Below are 6,000 nucleotides of genomic sequence, written 5' to 3' on the forward strand. Positions count from 1 at the left end.
GCGTGTGTTGGTTTCTCCACTGTCATCAGCCTGAGCTCTTTTTGCACTTTGATCTCCAGATCAAAGAGCAGGGTTGGGGTGGGGGAAGAGCTGGTCACAGAATATTAGATTTCTCCAACAAACCGCCCAGGAGAACAAAAACAAAACAGACTGACAAATGCCATTGGCCAAGGATATCACACAACCTCTGAGGTGCTTCATTTGGGAAATTCCTGGATGCAAAGTGCCAGCCATTTTCTACCTTCCCCATATACAAAATCCCAGCTCTGCTGCAGGGCTCCAGTTCTGTCAGCTACCTCTAGCACCCTAGTACCTAATCACATCTCAGGGCTCTGAGATCAGCTTTCCATCACACCCGAGAGACCTCCAGCAGCCCCTAATACCACACTGGGTCATTGGGGGAGCACGGATTTAGAAGGGAAGAGCACCACAGGCTAAATCACCAACCCAAAAACACCTTCTGCAGCCACCTGGGGTTTTCCCCTTGGAAGTGTTTCATCAAACTACCAACCAGGCCTCACTTTGCTTAGCTTAGGAGGACAAACAAAGTCATAGCTTGAGGTGGCATAGCTGCGTCCTCTTAGTACATAGAGCTCAATGCAGGCCATTAGTGACTGAGAGCAGTTACCTTCCTGATGGCTGACATGTGTACGGCTGGTGGTGTCAGTTCCCAGTCTCCAGAGAGTGCTAGTCCCTATCCCCAAATTACCACCATTGGCACTAATGAATACAATTGTCTGTTTCAACCGGGAGGCCAAAGACTGAATGGGTCAGTGACTGTCCTCCAGGCCGATCCCTAGATGTTCCTCACCCCAGGTGAGGGGTGAGGCATGCTGGAGAGGGCTGCAGGTGAAGCCTGCATTCCTGCTGCTCAGACGCTGCTCAGCAGATAAGCAGGGAGGCCTGGGTCTCCAAGGGTGGGCAGCCCAGCATCTTGCTTAGAAATGTAATACAAATTCTAGAAGGGCTGGATAAGACATAATGAAAAATTGACAAAACAAATCCCCTTCAATGCCCAGGACTGGTAACTGCCTATGGCTGTCAGCCTGTCACTCATCATGGGAAAGCAGATAGTCAGGCACTGATAAATCACATGGAACCAAAGGATTAATTATTATTATACAATATTCAGTCAATCTAGAGCAAGCCTGGGGTTAAATTATCCTGTAACACAGAGATTCTCAACTAGGATGACCAGATATTATCAGGACCATCCCTATTAGGGGCTTGGACTCATATATGCAACTATACCCTCCCCTGAAAAAGAAAGTGTCCCAATATTTCACACTTGCAGTCTGGTCACCCTATTCTCCACCTTGCAGAGCTGAAGAAGCACGTCATGCAGCAAAGTCACAGAGAATCCCAAAGACCCCCCAAAGCCTGCACTGGGGTGTTTGCATCACAACACCATGTGGCTGAGATGCCATGCCACATTGCACACATCCCAGCGCATGTTGTAGCACCATGTCACGAGGGTCTCCGTGATGCACCCTCCATTCTCTCTACCACCCCCCGGCTCTGGCAAAGAATGAGAGGGTGTAGTGGGGGGGGAAAGACGGATCTTCTCTCTGACCCTAGAGTATGAAAGGAGTCAGGATATTGTGCTGCATGCAGGTATAGGTTGCAAATCAAGCTGTTTGCCCGCCCCTGCTCCCTTGGCTACCGAGCAGCTGTGACTTTGTTAGTATTAGGAATTTCATTTACAAAACAATCACCCCTCGCAGCTTCCCCTTTCAGAGCTGCCTTCCCCGACCGCCTGCAGCAGCAGCCTCCTTCAGCTCTCACCCTGCTCCGCCCGGCACCTGGCTGGCAGAGGGCCAGGGCTGTCACTCAGCATCAGATAGACGTCTTGTCAGCACGCTCTTTACCCGTCACAACACTGTCTGCCCTGGCGTCTAGGCAACAGGGGGAGGATGCTTAACAAGGCCCAATTTGTCTGGCTGCGCAAGGGAGGAGAAGCTGGGGGATCGTGTCTGAAGGAGAACCCAGCGCTTGAAGGAAGAGTTTGGGGACAAGATGGAAGATCCTGTGGGCTGGAGGAAATAAATATTTCCCCATATTGTATAAGCCATTCATTAGATACAGGCCTTTCTATTTCCATTCGCCCTTCCACAGCCGTCTAACTCCTTCCTTGATGCCTTTTTTCCACCTTTGCTAGGAGCAGCCTCCCACTCCCTGTGTGCTAAGCATGGCTATCTGGTGCCTCCAGGTCAGGGGGAAGCTTGCCCACATGCACACGGAAATAGCAGGGCACCGCCAGGCGCTGTCTCCTCACCTCTTGTTCCCCACCTACCCGTGCCATGAACGCCGTGACGCTACGCTTTCCTAGAGCCAATTCATCAAACCCCAATTGGTAGCACGAAATCTTAAATAAAAGTAGCCAGATATTGAAAGGTGCTGAGTGTTTGGCACCAATCGGCTTCCGATAGGAACGCATCCACGACTCCCAGTTTGTCTTCACTGGAAGCTGCTGGGTGCTCAGCGCCCTTTGCAAACCAGGCCACTTATTTAGGTGCCTAGAGATGGATTTATTTATTTTCAGTTATTCTACAGCAGGACCTAAAGGCCCAAATCCCAGTTGGCGCCCCTAGTGCTGGGCATTTTACAAACCCATAATGAGAGAAAGTCCCTGCCCTTTAAGTGCTTGCGGTTCAAATAGACAAGACAGACGAAGGGTGGGAGGGGAAACAGAAGGACAAAGAGGGGAGGTGACTTGCCCAGGAGATGAATGGCAGAGCCAGATACAGACCGCAAATCTCCCAACTTCCAGTGCAGCAATCTATCCCCTGCCTTCACCGCCCTTAGCTGCAGAAACTTTGTATCGTTTTTTGGTGGGAGCCTTTGCCTGGCAGATGGGCATTTGGACAGGCTCAGCACTAAGAAAGGCTCACTTTGGAGTGGGGGATAGATGTATGGATATCACAGTTACAGGAGCAATTATCCTGGAGCAGGCTACAGACAGGGACACGGGCTAGAGGCCTGTTAACGAGGCCTTCATGCTGCACTGGATTTTTGGATGGGAGAATGGAGTTGGCTCTGCAGAGGCCTTCACCCAGTGGTGGACTCCGAATGAGGAAAGAAACACAACCCTTGTGGAGAAACTTTGAGACAAAACTTACACCCCCTCAAGCTAGGGTGCAATGCAGAGCCATTCACTCTAATGGCCTGGAAATGGATCCTTCCTAATCAAGGCTCACATTCTAAAAGGAGAGTGTCAAAAACAGAGACAGGAGAGCTAGCCAGCAATAAAAACAGGGGTGTGGGCACTGGGGAGATGTGGTGTGAAAAGCAAACAGCCCCTGAGCCGCTGCTTGTGGTCTAATTATTTAATCCAGCTGTGTTCAAAGGTTATTGTATTACCAGAGTTTGCAGCTAAATACCATTGATTTACACAACCTGAGATGTGTTTTTCTCCTTCTTTTCAAACTTCCTGCTTCCTACTTCATTTGCAAAGGAATTTGAAAGGGCATCTCTTGTCTGCACAGAAAAATCCTCCTTATAAAAGGGTGTCAAATACTGTCACCTTGAATTAATTGGCGCGCGGGTTGCATCAGCTCACACTGAGTTGAATCAGGCTGGTGATCCGGCTGTTACCTCAGCATAAGGCCACTGTTGAACCCAGGGCCAGCTCCAGCTTTTTAGCTGCCCCAAGCGGTGAAGAGAGAGAGAGAACAAAAAAAAAAAGCCACGATCGGCAGCACTTTGGCGGCTGCTCTACCGCGCTGCTTCATTCTTCCTTCTCTCCGAGAGGGACTGAGGGACCCGCTGCCGAATTGCCGCCGAAGACCCGGTGCCGCCCCCTTCCATGGGCCACCCCAAGCACCAGTTTGCTGAGTTGGTGCCTGGGGCCAGTCCTGGTTGAACCAGATGTTCATGCAGGGATGTTTTTTTCAACCCCTCTTCATCTGTGGGAGAAGAGCGTGAAGTGGGAGCCTGGCAGTGAGGCAAGATCCTTGCTCTAGAGTAAAAAGAATTTTAATTTAATCTCTCAACTATTAATGAGTAGAGGTAGGCTTGAGCCAGAGCGTTTGGGTCAGGAATCAGACACAAACTTCTCTCCACGGTCTGAGGAGTGGTTGGGGTTCAAGATTTCGATTCTGGCCCCTCTCTGATAATTACTGAGTAATCTAAACCATTCTAAGGCATCAGTTCAGAAAAACACCCCAATAGAGTTCCCTGAGTGGGGGTGGGGCCTGGGGTGGAAAGTAGGTTGAGCACCTCCTCAGGTAGAGAGGAAGTCGGCGCCTATGGTCAGACTAAATGATCACATGGTCCCTTCCTGCCTTAAACTCAATGAATTTATCCAAAGGGAACCACTGAACCGTCTGAGGTTTTCCCACTGCTTGTCTCAAGTGGACCCTGATCACATTAACGTGGGAATTATTGTCTTCTTTAATCTCTGCAAGCTCCATGCAAGGTGCCATGTAAGGGCAGATCCCCACAGCCTTACCAGAGGTGGGCAGGAGACATTTTTCCCATCCTGCAAAAGTTTTTGAGGTTTCACATTTTTTCCCCTTCCAGAATAGGGACAAAAAGCCGAAATCTCAAAAATGTTCACGGCCCGATAACAAAATAACCAACATTGGATTCTGTGGAGTTGTAGCCATGTTGTGTCTCTTTCACCAACAGAAAAGCTATTACCTCACCCACCTTGTCTCTCCAACATTGAATTCTGTCAATCAAAACATTTTGCTTTAATTCTGACCTTTTAAAAAAAGTTAACCTACTTTTTAGTCTAAATTAGCTAAGCTTTCAAAACAGAGAGTCATTTTGAACCCGAAAATGAAAGTGTCGGGTTAGAAAATGTCAAAATGGGATGTTTTGACAATTTCAAGACTTGTTTTTGTTCCTTTCAAAACTTTTTCAAAATCAGAAAGTTCATCAAAACCGACCCATTCCCACAAACAGCTTCGGTGTTGAGGAAATGGCATTTTCGGATTAAAAAAAACATTTAGGTGGAAAATTCCCAAGGAGCTCTACTCCCTATCTCTGTTACACCTTCCTCACCCCATGGAGAAAGGCACTACACCCCACAAATAAGACTAGTGCTGCTGTTAAATGTTTAGTGCTTGATTCTGCAACCCCTACTCACCCTGAGTAGCGTTTACTCATTTGCATAATCCCACCGGAGTCAATGTGATTACTCACAAGAATACTACTACTACTACTACTAATGCCCGTCACCCCAGTCGGGGTATGGGCCTGGGTACTACTTAATGCGTGGAGGAGTTGCAGAATCGGCCCTTAATAAATCATAATCATTCATAAATATTGATTTATTCAGATGTGAGTGGCTGAGTCTGGGGCAGGGAACATACCTGCTTTAGCTACAACAGACGTTTCCAGCCCTGGCAGCAGAGGAGCGGTATTTGAGGACTGTATCCACGCTAGCTGAGAGGTGTTGGTATGAACCACATGCAAGCTGTGTGTTTAGTTCATATCGCCCCAGCAGATGTGTGTTTGTGTTATGCCTACGTGCTTCTGATCACCACCGGAAGCACCTGCTGTTGAGGTGCCAGACAGAGATGATATCGAATGAAACTTTGGCACCAAAATTGACATACTTCTGCAAAGCCAATTTACATTCCTTGCTCTGGACTTCTGGAGCCAAAAAAAATGTTCCTTGGATCCAAATCTGACTTTGTGGCTCCAGATCGCCTAGCGCAGTCTCACTGGCATTAAGCTAAAATGAGGTTCTGGCTCCCAGCGCCGTATCCTGGATGGATCCCTAGTGGGTTTTGCAAAGTATCTCAGGACGGGTGCAAGACGGCAGTTATGAGATGGTGATGAAAAGTGGCTCTAGTTGCTACGTTGCCCAATCCTATTTCCATCTTTGTCCTGAAAGGCTTCTTCTCAGACACTGTGATTTGCTCTTCTCATAAAAATGTCGGTTTGGAAAAGGGAGTCTCTTTCTCTTTCCCTCCCCCACCCCATTCCCATCCCTCCTTCCCCTCCCTTCCCAACTGCTGCTAAAGAACACGCACAAAGTAGGCCATGCTA

This window comes from Mauremys reevesii, linkage group 21, assembly GCF_016161935.1.
Source record: "Mauremys reevesii isolate NIE-2019 linkage group 21, ASM1616193v1, whole genome shotgun sequence".
Lineage (NCBI taxonomy): Eukaryota > Metazoa > Chordata > Testudines > Geoemydidae > Mauremys > Mauremys reevesii.